At 41.0% G+C, this 24,133-nt stretch overlaps 1 protein-coding gene across 2 annotated transcripts in view; it reads left to right on the forward strand.

The window, feature by feature from the left end:
- DTWD2 (DTW domain containing 2) overlaps positions 1 to 24,133 on the forward strand; it is a 221,146-nt gene that overhangs the window by 144,876 nt on the left and 52,137 nt on the right. Inside the window, exons 8-9 of one of the 2 annotated variants that reach the window (XR_002085885.2) lie at positions 13,629 to 13,747; positions 15,574 to 15,804. The gene's annotated coding sequence lies outside the window, so the exon portion shown is untranslated. Of the gene's footprint in view, positions 1 to 13,628; positions 13,748 to 15,573; positions 15,805 to 24,133 lie in introns of those variants that run through there. The other variant, XR_002085884.2, reaches the window with a different exon arrangement.

Genomic DNA, 24,133 nt, shown 5'->3' on the forward strand with positions numbered 1-24,133 from the left:
AACAGCTACCATGGTTCCAGCTGCAGGAAGAGCTGTTGGTAGAGGCAGCCCCGGCCATCCTGGTCCATTTCAGCTGGGAGTTTGGAGGGGTCACTTGTTTGTAAGCGTGAGTCTGTCAATCTATGATGTCAATGTGGAAGTCTGTCTTTCCAGTCTTCAGTTTCCAAAATGTGAGAATCTCAGTACATGTACTCATGTGCAGGCTTAATTTCATGAGAACAAACCAACTGCTCGAATCATGGAAGCTGGGGGTGAGTGGACTGAGACAGAACTGGGTTTATTTCTGCCTACTCCCTGTTGACCTTGGGAAAGTTACTGAACTTTCTTGAACCTCAGTTTGATTATCTGTAGAACAGGGGTAATAAACGCCTCTATGATTAAAGGAAAACAGTGTCCATCAACAAATGGCAGCTATAATTGTAAATGATAACAACATCTTCTAAACATAAACATTATTTTTCTAACATTCTGAAGAGATTGCAGCTTGCTTCCTTTACCATTGGTTAGCTTCATTAAGTATGACATTTCCCCCCAGTACAGCCATTTTTCTTTGAGACAAATGCCTTTTTTTCCTTAGAGGGATGTGTTTCTCCCTCTTCCTGACAGAGCCCAGAAGATCCCTGTGAACATCCTTCCTTTCCCTCCCCTTGGGGATCCTGGGCCACAATGGCCCTGTATCATTGCCATCATCACTCCACCCAGGGAGGACTGGTAGAAACTCCCTTCGTGACTTGCTGACGTCAATTCTGAAGATGTGCAAGATGGATTACGAAAAGGCCCTTAATAGTTTTTACTTTTCAGGAAGCCAAATGTTTTTCAAATCAGAAGCAAAGGGTTTAGCACAGGCAGGCCAGGCTCTCATCTCAGTCAAGGAAGACACTATGAAACTTTCACTTTCCCCCCCAGGCCCTAATGTATTTCCCACGGGGCCTCACCTCCCTGTCCTGCTTTAAGCTTTCCCTTCCTGATCTTCCTCCTTGAAACCTTGTGGCCGGGCCTTCCCTGCTCTGTATCCAGAATGTGACTGAGGATGAAGGCAGATAAGGCAGAGAATGTCTGTGTGTGAAGAGCAAGGCTGGTTCTATTCCTGTGGTTGTGTAGGTGGGCTTTTCCCAGTAGGTTCTGGGCACTTCCTCTGTTTATTTCCTGAGACTCACTTCTGCAGCAAGTGTTATAAAACAGAAGAGAAACTACTTCTCCTACCAACCTTTGACTCCTAAAATGCTCTCATGAGGAGCATGGCAACCTGCCTAAAGAAACCTGGTTCCAAACCCAAGAGTCCCTTTCTTCACTATCAGGGAAAAGTGGCTCCAAACAGTAACATACCTCTCATCTTTTTCAACTTGTCCAATGACTTCCCTTTGCCTGGCTATCTTTGGGGCATGAAGAGAGCTGTGAGGGGGTGGAAGCCTAGTTGTATAATCCTATCTCTCTGGTTTACAGAATTCTCAAGCTTTTGGAGCCAAAAAATAAGGTCAGAAGCGATTCTGGTCTTTCCAACGTAGCTACCCTGTGGTCTCAAAAGTCAGTATTAAACGTCAGCACGAAGGCAGGTTGGTCTGGGGTCTCCGTGATCTGTGAAGATCTGTAGAGAGCTCTGCAGATCTTTTTTTCTATTTAGTCCATGATTCTAGGACACACGTTATTCGGTGGCTTGGGGGAAATGAGGCCAAGATGGGATAAGGGGCATGCAGTAGCATCAGAGGACCAGAAGGTGGCACTAGTAGTATTTATAAGGCGCCTCCACAGACCATTAGGTAACTGATACGGCACTTGTTTCCTTCCAAGTGGCTACCAGTGAAACAACTGTGTTTTGTTAGCACCATGTTACACAGTGTTACACAGCGCTTTTTTTTTTTTTTTTTTTTTTTTTTTTTTGGTGAATTTCTGCTATTACCCAGACTCTTGCAGCCTACTTTCCTTCATGTTATGTGTGTTACTCACAATGGATTCAAAGGCCGGAAGGTTTTGTTTGTTGAAGTTTGCTCCATGTATTTATGATGCTTTGTATTCTTTGAAGTTCTGACAAAAACAAAGCCCCCAGTTCTCTGGGAAATAAGAGAACCCATTTGTTTGCTCACTCTGGGAATGTTCCAGAGATCTACATGCAAGGATGTTTTTGTCTATCTTGTCAAGTTTTTTTTTTTTCCTTGTCAAGGATTTTAATATTCTTTGTATGAGTTTAATGTAAAAAGGCACCAAGTTAATGCTGCATTTACATGACTAATAGACTGCTTCATCAATAAGTAACCCTGCCTATATATTTTTAATAGTTAAAAGAAGTTATTTAAAAGGGACTTGAAAGCCACCAAGAAACTTGGGAGGAACTCAGCAAGAAGCCTCTAACTGTGCCACTTTGTTTAGCAAAAGAAGATTTTTCCAGAGAAAGTAGTTGGCAGAAGTCCTGCTAATGGTGTTGTAGATATCTGTCTTCTTACCTACTTGCTTGAGGCTTTCTGGACTGGAACAAGGGGCTGCTAGTCATGGGAGGAACATAGCAGAGGTTGCATTTTTTTTTTCTTTAAAGATCCAAATAGTAAATATTTTAGGCTTTGTGGGACATAAGGTTGGTGCTCCCCCCTGCCACTGTACTTCAAAAGCAGCTGTAGACAGTTTGTAATTGTGTGGTCATGGCTTTGTTCCAATAAAACTTTATTTATAGAAACAGGTGGCAGGCTGAATTTGGCAGACACCATTCACCAATGGGCCATACTTTGTAGATCCCGGAACTAGAGGAAGGGAGACTTAACTTTTCCTTCTGTGATGCGGCCATTTCCTTTTTGATCCTTTTTTTTTTTTGTTAGGGTGGTAGTTGAAGGTTGACCAGATGTGTTTGGCTTTGTCCTCAGGTTTCTCACTGTTACAGGAGCAAAGGGGAGGTACAATTTCTATTTCTGTGGTCACTGTAAGGAAGGAAAACCACTGACAAAAGTAGGGGATTGTGGTGGTTTGTTTCATCTTCTCAGTTCTCGAAAGTAAGGGTTGCGTGAAATCAAGCAGATTCGGCAGAATCTTCTGATGTCATCATATTTGGTCACCAGTCATCCTTTAAAGAGGAGTTGGCACAGAGCAGCCTGTGGACCAGATCTGGCCCTCCGCTTGTTTTGGTAGATAAAGTTTTGTTGGAACAGTCATGCTCATTTGCTTACACTTTCTTAATGCTTTTGCTTTATAATTGCAGGTAAGTAGTTGCTACAGAGACTTTATGACCTACAGAGCTTAAGATATTATGCTTTATGGACTGTGTGGTCCTTTTTAGAAAAAGTTTACTGACCTTTGCTCTAGAGTAGGACTTTTCAGACTCTCTGATGAAGGAATTTTCTTTTTTTTAATCCATCATGATGATGGGGGGTTCTGCTATCCATGACTGGTGGCACACTGTGCCTTACACAGCTCACCACACAAATGCTGAAGCCCTACACTGGTCCATTGCCTTTGAAGGACATGAGTCCATCACTCATGTGCTTGGATATGGCCAGAGTGTCACATGTATTTGAATGCTTTAAGTGCTGACACCCACAGTCTGTATTTATCTATAGTGGACTGGGGACAGGCAGGCTGCAGACCAGCAGCTTGCTTCTAGGGCAGTGCTGCTCAAAGTGCGTCAAAGTGAGTGATTAATTCAGTAAATCTGGGCTGGAACTTGTCATTCACAATTTCTAACAAGCATGAAGATGATGTTTATGCTACTGCTCTGTGACTCTACTTGAAGTGGCACTGTTCTAGAGGAATTTCTACAGGGGTGAGTGGTGTTGGCTTTGAGTCCCACTTGACTGATGAGGACTATGTTACATAAAGAAGTGAGGCAGTTTGCACTGGGCAACCAAGAATGAAATGCAGATGCCATTAACCAAGGGATGCCTAAAAATGGAGATACCGTCATCCTACCCCCTACTTATTTTCACCTGGAAATTACCTTTCCTAGTACTGACAGCACGCTTGCTTGCAACTTAGCTGAAACCAAATCAGTAGTGATATTGATGATAGGCTGTTAAACAAGTATGGAACACAAGAGAAATGCAAATTGCTCTTACCTCCCCCCCCCCCCCCCCCCCTTCATTTCCTTCCTCCTCTTGTGTTATTATGTGTTGTTTGGAGAGTCTCCAAATCTTTGGACCTGGAAGACATTGGGAGAGAATATATCAAGCAGGAAATGGAATTCTTTTTTACATTCTTGTAACATTAACACGTGAAAAATATACTTAAGAGATCAGGCGAATGCCTTTCTGTGTCATTTGGGGGCACTGTCGTAGCCACATATGCCAGGTTTTGGATTTGCATTGAGATTTATGTCACGAGAGCTGAATTTTGCCCCTTTTCTGGCCTCCCTTAGCTGTTGTTTATCAGGAGCTTTTTGTGTATTTCAACTGCTGCTGCTTATTAGTTTAAACGATACGGGCCACTGAGAAGAACAGAAAAAGAGGCTAATAAGGGGAGCTTAACTTCCCTGATTGCTTACCATGAAAAGTTTATTCAGGAGCCAAATCTCCTTTTAAAAGATTCCCTCCATATAGTATGTTAAAAATGCTATTGTTGTGTGCTCAACTGTACAGCCACTACCCTTTTGCTTTTGTATCTATACTTTGGCTGCACAGCTTTCCTTTTCAGAAAGGCTTCCATTGGAATGAATTCATAATGCATCAAATAAAAATCATAGCCATGTTTTCTTCTAAGATAAAGTTAGCAACCTGGGGCAAAGTCATTTTTATCAAATTCTTTGATAGGAGTCCTTTCTTCTTTTTATAGTACCTTGGCCTCTCTCATGTTTTCTTTTTAATAGTTTGCCAGAGATAATATCAAAACCATGACGACTCTTTGCTGGTAATTTGGCCAATGTTGGAGTAATGTCACAATGGTATTTGAAAAGAGGGATTCTAAGCCACCAACAGAGCCCAACGGTGTTGTTTGTGGTGTTTTGTTTGTTGAACAAGTCCCTTGAGGTGGTAGCGATCAAAATATAAGCATCTTTGTTGCTTATGATCTCAGGGCATCTCATCCTTGGGAATTCCAGAAAACTGTCCCAATGAAAGAGATCTCCATAGGTTGAGATTTTAAATTAACCAAGGAGAGAAAGAAGGCATCCCCAATTCGACATATGCAGGTTTTTCTCCTTTCCAGACACAGAACGTGATTGTTCATCTCCTTGTGCATTTGCTGTGAGTTGCAGGGCCATTCCCCCAGGCTTCCTGTATACATTCCATTCTGTTCCTCTTCCTCCTGCCTGTCCTCCAGTTCAGGTGCTTTTCATCATCTTGTGCCTTGACTTCTGCCATAGCTCCCGAGTGAGCCACCTGACTTAAGTCCTATTCTTCCCCTGTCCTCTTACCACCTGTCTGAAGCTCAAATCCCCTCTGTCATTCTCTTTCTGAGACTTGCCATCACTAAAGAGATGATGTCCCTTCGCCCGTGCATGTTCTACCAGACGCTCCATTATCAGCCTCCCATACTTCTCCTTTCCTCCCTCCCACCACTTGCTGCCCTGCACTGTACCTCATGCTCCGGTAATATGGGACTATGTGTAGTTTTCACAATGTCATCTGTTTTGTACCTTGAACCTTTGAGCATGAGTCCCCTCTTCCTGTAAGAGTGGCATCGGTTTTCAACCAGAGGCGATTTCACCTTCCTGGGAGATAGTTGGCAATGTCTGGAGACATTTGGAGGTGTTATATCTTGGCGAAGGGTGCTACTGTCATGTAGTGGGTAGTGGCCAGGGATGCATGAACGGCCTCCTCCAACAAAGAATTAATCTGGCTTAAATGTCAGTAGTACCAAGGCTGAGAAGCTTTGCTCTACCTGTACATTTCCAGCAGGATTGTTTCGGCTTTCCAATCATGATGTAGGGGAGACCATCTCTTCTGTAGCAAATTGTTCTGAACCTTCCTTTCTTGGTCTTGGTGAAGTGTCCCTTCTCTGTATTATGAAAATGTTCTTTATGTATACCTCTGCCATCACCATACAAGTCATATATTATTTTTACGTTACGTTACGTTACGTTATGTTATGTTATGTTATGTTATGTTATGTTATGTTATGTTAATAATGGTATTACAGATACAACCACCAGGCTTCCAGTTGTCCCAGAATAATGACTAAATCTCACACTCTTGGTTCAGAGCAAAGCCAATAGGTGGTTCAGCTACCTCCCCTCGGGTGTGAGATAGAAACAAATACAGAAACCAGCTCTACCCCAAGGAAAAGACAAGCTCTCCCTCTGTTCCCTTTCTGCGGAGGAGATGCTTTCTTTTTGCCAGGCCAAGTGGTGGTTCCAGAAGAATTCTTGTCTTAAAAAAAAGGGGGAAATACAAAAAGGGTGACTTTCACTTTTATTCCCTTTTTGGATGTCTGCTTTTCCAGAGAACTGGGGACAATCGGATGGGGCCAGTTCGCTTTCTACGAGCGGACCATTTTGGAGACACCACCTGTCCACACCAGCCAGCAGTAGTGTGTATACAATGAGGGAGAACAGCAGGAAGGTGACCCGGCCCAGTTAAGAGGGTATTTTTTGTTGTTGTTGTTCTTTTTCTTACCACCTCAGCCCTACCCTGACAGGGAAGGAAGCAGCAGTGGGTATATGAGGGGGAAAGAGGAAATGTAAAAGACCACGCGGCCCCCATCCATCCGTGTCAGGTCAGTCAAGTCAAAGCTGTGGCATGTGCTTGGGATGGGGGTGGGTTAGATAGAAGAGACTGGAATCAATGCAATATTAAAATTTTAGACTAAATAGGGCTGAGCTTTATAGACCCAAAGGATACTGTTTGTATTAAGTCAGAATGTCTGAAAACTTATGGATTTAGGTCAAGATAATATAAAGGAAGACATTACTTACATAAGACATCTGGGAATAGTTACTGGCAAAAAAAAAAAAAAAATCAGGTTTATGTCGTAATGAGTTGATATTCCACAATAAGCCAGTGTGTGTGTGTGTGTGTGTGTGTGTGTGTGTGTGTGTGTGTGTGTATGTGTGTGTGTATGTGTGTGTGTGTGTGTATGTATGTATGATAAAAATTTCAAACAGTACAGAAAGAGATAAGAATTATGTAATAATGAGATAATCTGGTTTTCAACACAACATGGGGTAGGGGGTAACCTTGGGTTCTTTATTCTTCTCATGGGCCTGTCTTTAGTACAGTTGGGTGAGTTGTGAAATTTCGGGGGCACCTGCATTGTGGGAGACTCTGTTACTTCAGAAAGCCTCCTGCACGCCTGAGGTGTGAGGCGATAGAGAGGTCAGCACCAATGACTTTCTCCACTGGAGCTCAGAAAGAAAGCAGCCAAAGCAACTTGCCTATTCTAGCCATTGCCCCACCATCTCCATCAGACTTAGGTGATGCATTCTAATATCAATATATAAGCCTTTTTTTTTTTTTTTTTGAGGGGTTGAGTATTCTAAGAAAGACTGTAAAGGTCAAAGTTCTAGTTAACTCAAATGCTGTCTTGTCCTCCTCAAGGGAAGGCATTTCAAGTTATGACCTATGTATCCTGCCTCTACCCCTGACCAGTTTCATATTGCACCACATTGTGCTCATACGTGCTCTATCATGCAGCCCTTTCTCTGGGTTCCTTGGTCTAAGAGGACAACTCCTTTCTATGGGAGATGTCTCTCCCTGAATTCCTTTTGGCTTCCTGCAATTTGAGAAATGTCTTAGACTGCATCCTTATTTTAATTCTTTTTAATTTTATTTATTTTGAGAGAGAGCATGAGTGGGGGAGAGGCAGAGAGAGAGAAAGAGAGAGAGAGAGAGAGAGAGAGAGAGAGAGAGAGAGAGAATCCCAAGCAGGCCCCATGCTGACAGCTCCATGCTGACCAATGCTGGGCTTAACCCCATGAATCGAGAGGTTATAACCTAAGCCAAAGCTGACGCTTAACTGACTGAGCCACCCAGGTGCCCCAGACTGCATCCTTTTGAGCATTACCCTTATTCGCTGCCCTTCACACAGGCTCAGGAGGAAGAGGCTGTGTCCTTCCTGCTCTGTAGGACTGGTGACCTACCTCATTTGCTGAGCCTAGTATAGAGTGATAATGTGGGAGCTCTTGTTGAAAAAACTACCAGGATTTTCCAGATGGTGACGACAGAGCACTAAACCAAACACAGGGACCCTTCTGAGCACAGGGTACCTGTATGACTGGGCCTTACACCTCTGGGAGAGCAAGAGCCCAGTTGATGCCTTTACTGGGTCACCTATAGAGGGAGCATGGTTTTCATAACCATTAATTAACTTTCCTCAGTGATAATAATGTAGTCATGTATATCTCCAGGGAGGAACATTTCCCTGCTGGCATGACTCTGACTTTCCCCTCCAGAATGATACATGACCCACAATGAGTCCCCCCAAGATTTGAATCTTTACCGCCTGCCTGGGCCTGATAGCATCCCTATGGGAGAAACCCACACACTGGCTTTTCATGCTTCTTCCTTGTCCAAGGAATGGTCCTGGTGCCATTTGATTTATTTTGATTCATTCTACCTCTGACAGAAGAAGGGGAGGAGAGAGTTTCTATTCCTTGTCTTTTTCTATGTGTGCTAAAATATACATCACATAGAATTAACCATCTTTACTATTTTTAAGTGCAGAGTTCAGTGGCGCAAAGTATATTTATACTCTTGTGCAACAGCACCACTACTTATCTCCAGAACTTTTTCATCATCCCACATCTAATCTGTTTTATTGCATCTATAACCCTGGAGCAGAAGCCCCATGAAAGCTGAGAACAGGACTTTCTCATTTTTGAATTTCTATGGCCTTTCATAAAGTATACACTCCATATGCTTATTAACCTGCATTTACATTCAACAGAGGGAAAGAGAAAAGAAAGCTGGTGTTGTATTACCCATGGCAGTGAAAGGAAGCCAGTGATACAGTTAGGAGTGTTGGCTTCTGTTATCGATGCCACCCTTCCCTTTCCCAGGAAATAATGAGAATAGAGTTGTTTTCTTCATATATAAGTTGTTATGGCCTTTGTGATGTCCTGCTGGCTTCTAATTAAAGAGAATTCAGGAATTTCTAGTAAACTGAGTGATATGCCCCTAAATATCTAACACTGTGTCTTAAATCCTTGCACAGGGAAAAACGAAAGAAAAAACACAACCAACCCAGGGGATAATTAACAGCTAAGCTTATACCTATGTCTCTTCCTGGATTCTTTCATGGGTCTGATCTTTTTTCAAATGAACAAGAATTCTGTTCTGCCTAAGTTGTTGTTGTTGTTGTTGTTGTTGTTGATGATAATGATGAATGTGACGAGACAACTTTTTATTTGTTTGAAGACCATTTGGTCAAATATGTCTAAAATATAAGTTTAGGAACAAAAGGGCTCAGTCCAATTAGCTTCCCCCTCTTAAAAGATCACCTCCAGGAGTTTGGTAAGTATTTTTATATGATTCTTTGAAGTTCAGAGGCTGGAGAGACGACTAGCAAATTAGTAAGACCAGATGCTGAAGAAATTTTCTAATGAGAGGAAAATGGTCAGAGGGTTCTCATAGTCCTGGCTTAAAATAAGTAGTTTGAAATAAAAAGTGAAAAGATACAAAGCAAATATAGGAAGGGAGGAATGTTTTGATTGCCAAATGGAGGCATGCCCCCTAAAATTACCCCTTTATGATACCTTTATGCTGATATTCACCAAAATAAAGCTGCCTACTGGGTTTTGAAGCATGATCGCTCTGATCACGAGGCGCCTGGGTGGCTCAGTCGGTTAAGTGACCAACTTCGGCTTAGGTCATGATCTCATCTCACAGTTCATGAGTTCAAGCCCTGCGTCAGGCTCTCTGCTGACAGCTCAGAGCCTGGAGCCTGCTTCGGATTCTGTGTCTCCCTCTCTCTCTGCCCCTCCCCGCTCGTTCTCTCTCTCTCTCTCTCTCTCTCTCTCAAAATAAATAAAACATTAACAAAATTAAAAAAGTAAGATTTCTCTGATTACTACTGGGATCTCTATCTCCTGGGAGCATTTTTGGATGTTAGAAAAGACTGCGGGGACGTATTATAGTCGGCCTAGGGAAGGATTCTAGTGGGACTGTTGTGGAGGCAGGCTGCATTTCTCTTCTTCCTCATAAGAGGAATCATTATTACCTGTTGGTCACTTTTCTTGAGAGCCCCCATTATGCCTGGAAATTTATCTTAGTTTTCAGAAGTGTGGGGAAAAAATGGAGAGCCACTTGTGTATAAGAATCCCATTGTTGGAGTCAGCAGCTAATCAGCATCATATATATGATGCTTATTCAGGACTGTCTCCACATCTTGCCCTGAGTGGCACCCCTTGTATTTTGTTCTCAATCTTAGCTCTGTTAGAGAAAGATTTGTAATCATGCAAGTATGTGCATTCGGAATGTAGCTCTCGGAGCGCCTGGATGGCTCAGTCGGTTGAGTGTCTGACTTTGGCTCAGGTCATGACCTCATGGTTTGTGGATCTGAGCCCCACGTCGGGCTCTATGCTGATGGCTCGGAGCCAGGAGCCTGCTTCGGATTCTGTGTCTCCCTCTGTCTCTACCCCTCCCTTCTTCACACTCTGTTTCCCTCCCAAAAATAAACAAAACATGAAAAACAATTAAAAAAAGGAATTTAGCTCTCGTATTGGTTAGAGTAACAGCTGCGGAAATAAATAAGCTGCAGAATTTTGGCCACTTAACACTTGTCCATTGGTAATTTGGGGGCCCAGACTTCTCTTGTCTTGTGGCCCTACCATCTCCTAGGGTTTCAAACTCTTTGCTTAAAGCCAGTGGAAGGGGGAAGCCTATACGGCAAGGCACACGTACTTCTTACCTAAGTTGTCTCGAGATAACACTAAGATGTGATCTTCCAAGTTATGAAGGATAATGTAAATAATTAGATTTGTGTGGCATTCTTCAAACTCAAAACTACTAAGATACTTTCTTGTTTACCAACTTAAGACAAAAAATTCTAACAAATTTAAGGAGAAGTTTAGCCTTTCTGAATTAATGTAAGTAAAATGGGTTAGCATCTGTTTCTTTGCTGGTGTATCATTCAAGTGCAAAAAGTACTCATGTTCAAAAACAAAGCCTGGAAAAAAATATCTGTCTGTAAATTGATTGAGTTTATATGCTTCAAGGGGTTTGTCAATCAGAACCAATTGTAATACATGTTATCATAAAAATGAAACAGCCCAGAGTTTGTCACTATCCTCATTATTCATAATATGTTCTTATTCTCAGGGTAATCGCTGATCAAATCCTTAAAAATTAATTTTGTAGTGTGCCCTCAAAAGATCTCACTCTCCATGCTTTTATTGTAGATAGTACAAAAATTGACCAGAAACATTTAGTCCTATCTCCCAGAAATGTTTCTTCTTTTTCCCTTTTTCCGTGAAAGCCATCTGCTATAAGCTGAAGATGAGGAAATCAAATTCTTGGAAGGAATAGCAAGAGAATGGGTATCAGAAACACTTGACTGTTGATATACAGGGACTACATTATTGGGTACCGCTATACTGTATGGGTTGTGTCACAGGATTTATGGGTACCTGTGACTGAGTCAGGACTTCTGGTATGATTTGGGTCCTGAAGCAGAAGACAGAGCCCAAGACCATCAGAACCCAGGCGTTTTATCACTGGGCAGGTGTAAACGAATCTTCTCTAATTATTACTCCCACTTTACAGCTAAGGAGACTGAGGCTCAGACTGTCTAAGGAACTTGCAAAAGTCACTGATTATTGAAGCAGAACTGTGGAGTAGAGGACTTCAGTATGTCTGATGGCAGTTTTTGTTTGTTGTTTGTCTTTTAATTAGTGGCAAGCCCAGAAGGAACAAAGACTAATGGATGATTCCTGAGGGACTGGAAAGGGCTTCATTAAGGGGAACGCTTTGGCATCTGGAAGTGGATTTGAGGTTCCTGAAAAACAGCTGAGCATTCAGAGACCTGGGCTGTAGGTAGAGAAGGCCTAACTGGACTTTGTCTTTTAGTGTCAAGGGTAGTGAGAGTGTGAAACGAGCTAGGGAAGGGGGTTTTCTTTCCCTGCCTGCATACTTCCGAGAGCATCCAGGCTCCTAGGCAGTCTGATTCTCCTTCACGTGAACTTGGGATGTTAGTTCTGTGGTTCTTTCTTTTGACTACAAAGGAAGGCATGCTCTGTCTCATTATTAGTGTGATCTTTTTTTTTTTTTCTTCAGTTTATTTTTAGAGAGAGAAAGAGAGAGATAGTGCTGGGGGGGTGGGGCAGAGAGAGAGAGGGAGACACAGAATCTGAAGCAGGCTCCAGGCTCTGAGCTGTCAACACAGAGCCAAATGTGGGGCTCGAGCTCACAAACCACGAGACCATGATCTGAGCCGAAGTCGGATGCTTAACTGACTGAGCCACCCAGGTGCCCCATTATTAGTGTGTTCCTAAAGCCAGTGTAGTTGTTTTGAGACTATTCTTTTCTTAAAGCCAAAGTAGTTGTTTTGAGACTACTCTTTTAAATATTTTCATTAACTTTTATAATATTAGCAATAAACGATTTGTAAGAAATGAAAATCCTTTCTACTTCAAATAAACCATTTATTGTAAATGATAATTTTTCTTGCTGTTAGCTTAAAGAAAATTAGTAAAATATTTTAGTTTTAGAGAACACGTGAAATCAGTTAAGAGGTAACTATGTTTTTCTTTTCCACAAAATGGTTAGATTCTTACTTTTTATCTCCCACAGTAGACTCTCCACTAGGTTTTACGTTCCTTGTTTCCATAGGAATCATCAGCAAACATTGCTGTATCTATGTGTGTACATTTTTATTTCTATATCTGTATCTGTGATGATCATTATATTTTTATTTTTGTTAAAAAATTATTAACGTTTATTTATTTTTGTGAGAGAGAGGGAGAAAGAGCATGAGCAGGGGAGGGGCAGGGAGAGAGGGAGACACAGAATCTGAAGCAGGCTCCAGGCTCTGAGCTGTCAGTACAGAGCCTGACGTGGGACTCGAACCCTTGAACCAGGAGATCATGACCTGAGCTGAAGTTGGACACTTAACTGACTGAGCCACCCAGTTGCTATTTTTAAATTAACTTCCATGTGACACTTTTTGTTCTATTATTGACTTATTGATTATTTGTACCTTCATTCCACAAACAGGACTTAAGATGGCTAGAACCTACTTATCTGGTAATATATGATCATAAAGGAGAAAGTTGGGGAAAAGAGAAAAACACGAATAAATTGAGAAGATGAAGTCAGGGGTAATGTCTTACCCAAATATATGCCACAGGTGCTGAAGCACGTGTGCACCTTGCCGTAGGTGGGCTACAAACTTAGTCCCCATTTCTAACAATTGATTTAAATGTTACAGAACCTACTGCGATCCTAAGACACAAAGTAGCAAGTTAAGGGAGGCACAGCTGTCCTTAGCACTGAGGTCACAAAGTACACAAACCATGAACATTTGTCCAACACTCACTATGTGATTACACAGAATGCAGAGATGGCTTCTGACCGAAAGGACCTTCTCGGGACACAATATCACATCCAATAGTTGGGAATTTAAAGCTGGCCCCTCAGTGGATGCTCCACCCTGCCTGGTATCTTTGCTGTGTGTGTTTCTCCTCAGTCTCCCAGTCCTTACGATGACTTTCTAAAAACCCCCTCTACTCTCTTCAAATTCCCTAATCCTTTTTATTCATCTCTTACCTTCCCCTGTCTCAGAAAATGACCTACTGCAGAGACAAAACGGAAGCCATCAGCTGGGAACCGAGTCTTTCCACTACCGCTGCAAGGGGCCTTCCTCTCTTCTTGGCAGGTGCTAGTGGAGCCACTCCACCCTGGTAAGGATAATTCTCCCACTTAGGCTACCCCTTCTTTTGCTTCTCAAAAGCCTGTGCTCAACATGACTCATTCTCTCTTGTGTAGTCATCCTCTCTCTTTCATTAGCACTGAAATATGCCCAGACTCCTCAATCTTAAAAGCAAAACAAAATAAAAAAGCCTCCTGGATTCTGCATCTCTATCCTGGACCAAGTCACTCTCAGTGACCTCCCCATTTACAGCCAAAATTCCCAAAAGACACCCTGTGCTCACTGCTTCCTTCACCCTACGTCCTGGTTATCCTTCGAGCCATTTCACTGTGATCTACGCTTATAAACTACGCTTATAAGATCACCAGTCACCTGAGTGGCACCAAATCCTATGAACATCCTTCAGCTTTGTGATTTCTTTAGTTTATTTTCCAAACAGTCTTCCTCTTTTTTTTTTTTATGCATGAGGCAGAGTACACTCTAGTGGCTCTCACAACTAAAGACCCTTACTGATACTCTAATGCCTCAACCCTGTCTTACACTTCTCTTCTCTTTGCTCTTCCTGGTCCATTCACACTCTTTTTTTTTTTCCCCCTTCCCTTTTCCAGTTCCTTAAGTAAGCTCTCTTATTTGCTACCACAGGGCCTTAGCACATGCTGTTTTGCCTGTCTGGAAATCTCTCCCTCTTTAGTTGAGAGTTTTAATTCTTTAGATTCAGACCAAATGCCCCTTCTTCTGAAGAGCCTTCCCTAGATCCCCTGACTTGATAAGAAACCCTGCTATAGATTCTCAAAGCTCAGCAGTGCAGTTTAATATTCTGATAGAGTATTGGCTAGCTTTTTGCCTGGCTTGGTGGTAGGATTTTAATTTTAATTCCAACCACATTCTGACATTCCAAAAACATATTTGATGGATTATTCAAGTAGGATGTGTGTGGCCATTGTTTAAACAGTGGGTAGAACATCCTTTCAAGTCAGAGTGTTTGTCCGGATGACTCACGGGCCTTCCAAGGCTGTCTGAGAACATCTCTGCCTATCGTCTTTATTATGATCATGACACTTGCCGAAAAACAACCAGGTCAGAGGTCCTGAGCCAACGCAGAGGGAGCCTACCTAGATGCTGCCATGGAAGGCCTTTACCTGAGTGATTCATGGTTGCTGCCTCTGGCTGTTGTCCATATGGCTGCAGGGAGATTTACTGGCAGGTCCTCCAATGCCTTAGAGTCAGGCTCTTCATCACAGTACACGCTTCCGTCCCCACCTTTTGTTTTTCATTATCCCTTGAGTTGCAAAGAGTCCTTGTTCTGGTGTGCTTGCTGTGTAGGTGTAGGAGGAAGAATACATACAAGTAATATTTTGTTCAGGATTTTGAAATAAATATTAATTTGACACTGTAACCCAGAGGAGGAGTGCAGGGGCAAAGGTACATTCTGCATTGTCCACATGGGAGAAACAGGTCAAGTTAGCAATAACTATGAAGACAGTTGTAGAACCTGGGCATGCTGACTTTAAATGTAGTTTTCTTTTCTCCCCTACCATCGATTTAAAAGTGTTTTAAACTCTTCATCATCTTCTTTTCATGTAAGTTCTTGTGTATGTTTACATTATTATCCATTTTCAACTCAGTGCAGCAAAGATCCATTGAGTGTTGGCTGTATTGAAGATTCTGGGGGGTATGCGACAAAAAATGGAAGTTCTTTATGCTTATAATTTGGTGGGAGTGGAGGTGGAGACAGGATAATGTCACGTACTCTGTGACTTTGGTGCCTCATGCCCACCCTGCATAGAATTGATCGGGATTGGTTTAAGTTTAGCTTGTCTAATATCCCATTCTTTAATTTTTATATATCTTGTGAAGATCTATTCACCTGTTGGACACCAAGTCAGATGACAAAAAAACTTACAAAAAGAAGATCCTGCTGACAAATGACTTTGTCTCTTTTCCTAATCTTGATCCAAAGGGAGGGACAGATGGCAACTGAGCGTCAAGGTGGGTCTGAAGGTTGGCAAAGTCGAAGAATTATTTATTAATATTTCAACTTTTCAATATTTCACTGTACAGTATTTCAATATTTAAATTACCCAGCTTGAGGACCTACTGAGAAAACTCTGAGCTTTGTTTTTCACTTCTGCCAACCCATCATGAAAGAGTAGAATGAGTGTTCACTCTCTGTGACATAATACACTGTTAATTGCCTTCCTCAATATACAACCTAGTCATGTGAGATAAAGACTACATTTTCTAGCTTCCATCATGAGTAGCCTGACAGTGTGACTATGTATTGGCCAATGAGATGTAATGGCAGATTATGGCCGCCTGAGGGAATCTTAAAAGACACGTGGCAGGGCGCCTGGGTGGCTCAGTCGGTTAAGTGGCCGACTTTGGCTCAGGTCATGATCTAACAGTTCGTGAGTTCAAGCCCCGTGTAGGGCTCTGTGCTGACAACTCGGAGCCTGGAGCCTGAAGCCTGCTTTGGATTCTGTGTCTCCCTCTCTCTATGCTCCTCTGCCTATCTCTATCTGTCTCTCTCAAAAACTAATAAAAATTTAAAAAAAAAACAAAAAAACAACACGTGGCACACCCCCTTTACCTACTTCTGTATGGTCAATGCGCGAACAGTTGCCTTAGGTCATGGGATGGCATTGAGACAGCTGGTGGAATGTTCATATAGAAGCCTCTGTACCAGATCGGGGGGCTATCACAGAATTTCCTTTAAGGGGGATAAAATAAAAATCAGTCTTTTGAAGGCCATTGTTATCTTGAGGTTTATGTCACAGTCTGCTGAACCCAATGCTAGCTCAATTCCTCCCACTCAGTCACCATTATGACCGTCCTAACGCCTGTATTTTTTATTTGTCCCCAGAGAAAGACAACCCAGATGTTTCTGTATGTCTACGCCCTGGGGTTTATCCATATATAAGCGCAAGCCATCAGACACTATTATGGCCAAACAGATACAAATAATTTTTTGTTTATTTGTGTGATGTGAAAGGAAAGGACTCAAGGGGAAAATGGAAGGAATTCTGGGATATTGGCTGGATACTTGAGCACTGGGAAGTGAGTTGGGGTTTATAGTTTCAGTTAGTAGTAGGGTTCTGATTTCACTGAAAAGCAATACATTTGTGGATACAGGATTTCTCATGGAGGTGGCCATGTGGATGCCCATGTAGACCAGACACTAGATGTTTTAGTCTTGAGAGCTTCAGTGAAGATCTCTGCGCCTGAGGTTGGAAGGAGAAGTATGGTGGTGCCATATCTTGTACCGCAGGTCGAGAGCGTCAGTGACCAAAATAGACTAGCATTCTTTTTTTTTTTTTTTTTTCTGGACACCATAGCTCTAGATTTCTTGTTTAAAAGAATGGAAGGGGAGGTAATCCAAGAAGGTGACTTTTTTGGATTTCTCAAAATGTTTGTTCTCCGGGGACATTGAGTCAGCTTTGATTCATTTTGGAACCCAAAGAAATGTTACGTTGCTTGCCCCTCATGGAATTATTCACACCATTAGTGTAGGATGGAATGTTCATGATCTCCTTTTCCTCTTTTCTCAAAGCCCACAAGATGTTTCTCCATTAAAAATGTACATCTCATTTCAACCTGCCAAGTATAAAGCATTTAGGATAAACATGTACAGTAGGAGATTAATTACTTAATAAATTCAACACATAAATTGAACGTATGCTTTGTGCCAGGCACTGTTATAGGTCATTGGGATTCATCAGAGAGCAAAGACAAATCCCTGCCCTTCTTGGAGCTCACCTTCTATCTGGTGGACAGACAGCAAACACAATACATTGCTAAATAGAGAATGCTAGAGGGTGATTTAGTAGGCGTCTCAGAGTGAAGAGACACAACATACTTTTGTTTCCTGGCTGCTTTAAACCCAGAGAGAGGCGAATCTGTCTGTCTTAGTGAAAATGTACCAGATGAGAGAGTACAATCCAGAGCATTTTAAGAAAATGACCCTTTGTAAGCTTACATGGAGAATTCCTGGAATTGTCCAAAACAGTACCCTTAGGTATTACTGAAAATCCTGCCAAAAGTAGCAGGTTTGAGAAGCAGACATCTGATCCCAAACATTTTGCAGCTTATAAACAGAGCAGCACATTGACAAGAGGTAAAGACATTAAAAATACAACAGATGAATGAATTTCTTGCTTTCCCGAGGCTAAGGACAGTGGTGAACTTGGGGTGTTAGTGACGGTCTCCAAGGAGAGAGATTGATTTCTGTTGGCCTTTGAAATTTTCCCTGTTACAGCAAACTTCCTGAAATGTGTGCAGATTGAGAACACTTTCATCTGGTTAACTAAGAGTGATTATGCTGTGTATTGGCTTTTCTATCGGTCCTGGTCGGTTCAGAGTGAGGATGGGCTTGGCAGCTGCTGTTGGGATGGATCTGCTGAATTTGGAGTGTTTGTCTCAGCAGGTGGCCCTGAGAGAAGGGGCTGAGGAGTAGATAACTAGATGTTATAAGAAAAGATAGAACCACTGACAGCGTGAGGATATAGGACAAGGATTAAGGGTCCCTCAAGTTCCCTCCATTTTGGACAAATGGAGGATGGAAAAGAAGGGCTGGTAAAGGCAAGAGCTGGGAAGGCATTATTTAATATGCCCCGAACTGAGCAGGACCAGGCCAGGGAGAGGGTTCAAGGGATTTGTGGTTTCAAGGAAGGTTGGAAATGAGGGTTCTCCCCTTGGAGTTGAGAGGAGGTGACTCGAGGGGGAGTTTTGACTCGGAACCGAGGGCTGAGTTGGAAGGATGACAAAGAACATTTAAGGGATTCTGAGGTTTATAGGCTGACTCAGACCACTGCCATAAAAGAGCATTTTCATCCATGCCTGAAGGGTTAAAAATTAGCTGGTAAAATAAAGTATATGCTCTGCTTTGACTGTGGCATAGTTTTTAAAGAGAGAGGTTGACTTTATCCTGGATGTGGGTGTCTCAGGTTATAAATGATCTGACGTATGCTGTCTGCACAGAGCAGGCAGTCTAAATGTTTCTGGATTTGGGGATTCAGAGTAGGTATTGATTCAGATCTGCAGTTCACTGTCTCACTTACTTTCTGCCGTTTTGTCCTCCACTGAGAAATCAGAATATGTTTTCTCTTGGCATAATACATGAAAACTTCACTTAGAACCCACAGATGTTGTTTTCTTGCCATTTTGTATGTTTGTGTGTGTGTGTTATAGTTATATATAGTATACATATATGCTATATATAGTTACAGTTATATATTGTATATTATTCTATATTATATAGTATGTGAATATATATAGTTATATACTGTATAATTCTATACTTATAGTGCCTGAATATATAGTTATATATGGTATATAATTCTATACTTATAGTATGTGAATATATATAGTCATGGTTATATATAGTATATAATTCTATATTATGTAGTCTGAATATATATAGTTATATGTGTATATAATTCTGTACTTATAGTATGTGAATATATATAGTTATAGTTATATATAGTCTGTAACCATATGCTATATGGTATGTGAATATATATAGTTATAGTTTTACATAGCATATAATTCTATAATATATAGTATGAGTATAGTTTTATATAGTATATAATTCTATACTATATAGTGTGTGAATATATATAGTTACAGTTTTATATTGTATATAATTCTATAATATACAGTTATGTATATATAGTTATATAGTATATAGTGAATATATATAGTTATATATAGTATACAACTATAAGCTATACGGTATGTGAATATATATAGTTATAGTACCGTTATATACTATAGTATATACGTATAGTATATACAGTTATATATAATTATAGTCATACATATAAGAAACAAAGTGATAAGAAATATATATAGTTATATATATTATGTATATAAATTATATGTATGTATACATGTTTTATATGTTATATGTATATAAATATATAACTATATAATTATAACTGTATATATATATCCATATAGTGTTTCGTAACTTTAAAACATTTCATGTGCTTTTAAAAAGATTCATTTTACTCTTTAAACAGCTAAACTTACAGTTTGGAAATGCTATCACTAAGCAGCAGATGCTTGGTGTTTGAGCCACAGGATTTAAATTTTTCCCAATTCAGATGAGGTTTTCTGTTCAGGCTCCAGAAGTAGTTTTCCTTCTCTCTCTCTTTCTCGATCAGTGAAAACATAAATGTAAACACACACACATAAATATATACAGAGATATATATGCACTCATATATACACACATACATGTTCACATATCTACCTTTAAAAGACCAGTTGAACGTTGGGAACATTGAAGAAAATAGCCTCACTATGTTTAAATATGGTGCTTTGGAGCAATTTTCTAATGAAATAATTTGGCACGTTTTTCACTAACCTTTTATCTGTCATCACTTTTTCTAATTTTAATATATTTCACACCCAGAGTTGGATTACCACATTTGATTTAAACTCACCCGATTTCCCTTCCTGGGGTGATTTCATGACTCTGGGAACTGAAGCTCTTGGATCAAAGCTTTGCTACATCTCAGCAGCTGTCTTAACCACTCTAGAGAGAGCTGTTTGAGTTCTTCCAAGCGCATCAAAGAGAAGGTGTTAGCTTGCCTTTCTCACCCACCCTGCTCTCAGAACATCTGCTTCTCGCCTCCCATATGCAAGACTCTAAAGAAAGTGTCGTAAGAGAGGGCAATTCTGTTGAGAGGGTATATGTTCTCCTGACTAGGACTTTTTCAATACTGAAGGATTTTCTTGCCATTTTGCTCTTAATAAGCTTGAGAGCAGCTCATAAATCATGTTGTAGTGGCAAGGGTGCTAGGTAAGGAATCAGGTGGTCTTAATGACTGTCAGCTCTGCCGTGAGGTAGCGTTGTCCTTTTGGGCAAATCATGGGTTCTCTGATTCTCCATTTCTTTATGTATGAAAAGACATGGTAGGATGTAATGGCCTTAAATTTCTTTAAAATTTTATGATAACAGTCCATTTTTGACACCCTTATTATCATATTGATCTTACATGTATGGAGTAATATTTTGCCCTAAATCATTGCTAACTTCATTCCTAATAATTTCCTTGGTTTACAGTCTTTTTCTTTGTAAAAATTGAAATTACAAGTTTTGTGCATATAGTGAAAACCATTTGAACACATTTAAACAGAAGATTTGTCCAAGTTTTGTTTTATTTATTTTATTTTATTTATTTTATTTATTTTGTGTTTGGTCTAAATTTTCCTACTAAAGTATCTTTATCAGATGGCTGTTGAAGAGTTGTCATTACACATTTATGTGCTACAGTGTTGACAACATGATCATGAACATTCGCTATAATGTTACAAATTACCCTTTGAAATGAAAAATGTAAGGTCTTATGACTAACCACTGAGTGATTATTTTAATAAATGCAGATGTGATTTTCCAAAAAGTCTTATTAGTCGGACAGAAATAAAAAAGTCCTGAGAGTTCCCAGCTTGGGTGGAGTGTGAAGATATGGAAATGGGTCGGGGCTCCTGGGGAGGGTGGTGGGGGAAGGCAGCAGGGAACCCCAGGCATCCTTAACATTTTAAAGACGTGGTAGAGTTTGGTGACTTCTTTATAGGTTTTGGATAGTAGCCCTTTGTCCGATATGTCATTTGCAAATACCTTTTCCCATTCCATCAGTTGCCTTTTAGTTTTGTTGTTTGTTTCCTTTGCAGTGCGGAAGGTTTTTATCTTCATGAGGTCCCAATAGTTCATTTTTTGCTTTTAATTCCCTTGCCTTTGGAGATGTGTCAAGTAAGGAATTGCTGCGGCTGAGGTCAGAGAGGTTTTTTCCTGCTTTCTCCTCTAGGGTTTTGATGGTTTCCTGTCTCACATTCAGGCTCTTGCACTGTTGGTGGGAATGCAAATTGGTGCAGCCACTCTGGAAAACAGTGTGGAGGTTCCTCAAAAAATTAAAAATAGATCTACCCTATGACCCAGCAATAGCACTGCTAGGAATTTACCCAAGGGAAACAGGAGTGCTGACGCATAGGGGCACTTGTACCCCAATGTTTATGGCAGCACTTTCAACAATAGCTAAATTATGGAAAGAGCCTAATGTTCATCAACTGACGAATGGATAATGAAGATATGGTTTATATATAGAATGGAATACTACTTGGCAATGAGGAAAAATGAAATATGGCCTTTTGTAGCAATGTGGGTGGAACTGGAGAGTGTTATGCTAAGTAAAATAAGTGAGACAGAGAAAGACAGATGCCATGTGTTTTTGCTCTTAATGTGGATCCCGAGAAACTGAACAGAAGACCATGGGGGAGGGGAAGAAAAAAAAAGTTAGAGAGGGAGGGAGCCAAACCATAAGAGACTCTTAAAGACTGAGAATAAACTGAGGCTTGATGGGGGTGGGTGGGAGGGGAAAGTGGGTGATGGGCATTGAGGAGGGCACCTGTTGGGATGAGCACTGGGTGCTGTATGGAAACCAATTTGACAATAAATTTCATATTAAAAAAAGAAAAATAAATACAGACATGGTAGAGGAAGAGGAGACCTTAGACTGAGAAGAAGCATGAAGCAGGGGAGCAAGGAGGGAGAAACTTTCAAAAAAGAGAGAGTGGTCAGGACTGCAAAATCTTATAAGGAGGCAGTCTAAAATAAGGTTTTAAAAGGGTCTTTTGCTAGAAAGAAATCCACCCATGCTACAGTAATTGGGGTTTGCTTTAAGGATACTTTATGGGGTTTCAGGTAAATTCAAGAACAAACCCCAAACACAACTGGACAACAAAAGGACTAGCTGCTGGGATTTGGAAAGCCACCAGGAACCAAAGCTGTTCTCTCCACCCCTTTCCCAGGGGCCATCTCTAAGCAGCTGCTTAGTTATCTGTACCCAGCCAACTCCTTTCTCTGTGGTTTCTTGAATATGGCCACAGTGGCCTCCTCACTAACTGCCACATGTCCTTTGATCTTAGTTCATATTCATGGGAGAGAGAACCTAGCCAAGCTCTTCTTTTTGAGTCTGTACACACATATCGCAAATTTCTGGCCTATCTTACGGGTTGGCTGTCTTTAGATCACATGCCTTCTCTTGGTTAATCCCTGGTGTCTGGGCTGGGAAGTTGCCTGGGGGAGTCTGGTGATAGAGAGAACATGTAGGTCTACTTGATAAAGCCTGTGGGCCATGGCACAGCAGATACATCCTGAAGGGGTGTGGGCTGCTACTTTAAGTCCAAAGGAGAGGCTCGTTCAGCAGGTGAATTTATCAGCATGTCCAGTACAAGATCCATTTGATTTAGCTACTGAATTGTACCTCTAATTTTGGAAAGAATGCTTTCCATAGAATGGTGTCAGGTGGCAATCAGATTGTATTGGAATGAGGAGTGAACAGGAGGTTACAAGCGAGCACAGTATTGACTATATATTTTTGCTGTATATAAGCGAAAGAAATAAAAGATGGAAGCCAAAGGAAGTATATAGACCTGATAAAGGACATTTTTAAAAGATTTAATGTATAAAAGTAATTTTACCTTTTTTTTTTTTTTCCTGAATGGAATGAAGGAAAGGTTGAAGATACGTATAGAAAGAGGATGATGGATGTAGTGGAAGGATATATGTAAGATGGCAGGAGAGACCACGTATTTTGTGATATGGGAGGAAAAATGTATCAGCGACATAGGCTAGATTATGCTGCAATAACAAAAAACCCCAAAATCTTAGTGGTTCTTTAAAAAGGCTTAATTCTTATTCCTGCTACATGTTCTACTTTAATCTCTCATCATAGTTACCCTGATGGTGCCAAATACTTCTAGTTTCTGTCTGTGCCAGAGGGGAAGCAAGGTCTGGAGGGTTTTCCATTGTCGGTTAAATGCTCTGGCCCCAGAGCAACATGTGTCATTTCCCCTCACCCCTGGTAAGAACTAGTTAAGCCATCTCGCAGTACAAAGGGATGAGATACTGTGATCTTAACAAGTGCCAGAAAGGTGGATAGTTGGGGTGCTTGATGAGCAACCTAATGACTTCAAGAAATAAAGAAAATGATGAGATTGAATGCATGTAGCTCTGTGAGTGGTGCTGAGAAATCAAGGGAGTCCTGTTAGGCAGAAGGCAAGGTGTCCATGTACAGGGAGGGTGAAGGCCTAAAATAGTTGTTGGTGAGGGAGTAATGAGGTATGCAAAGAGGCATTGTAGGTTATTCTTAAGAACATGACCGAGGATGGTGACACTAATCTGCTGATTCCGGATTACTTTCTCTGGTAATATTCATGAGCCCATATATGGATGGGAAATGTGGATGATTGGTTGATCCAGGATGGGGTTTTCTTGGACACGTGCAGCAGAAGGACATGTGTGCAAGGGAGTTGAGAATATTAGTAAGTATGTGGTTGAATGATGGGTCGTGTGATCTAGGCTAATAGGGAATTTCCTGAAAAGAAGAAAGGATGGTTGGATTAGAGACAATGG

The sequence above is a fragment of the Panthera pardus genome, unplaced genomic scaffold, assembly GCF_024362965.1.
Source record: "Panthera pardus isolate Hobbes unplaced genomic scaffold, ASM2436296v1 HiC_scaffold_2, whole genome shotgun sequence".
NCBI classification, from domain to species: Eukaryota; Metazoa; Chordata; class Mammalia; order Carnivora; family Felidae; genus Panthera; species Panthera pardus.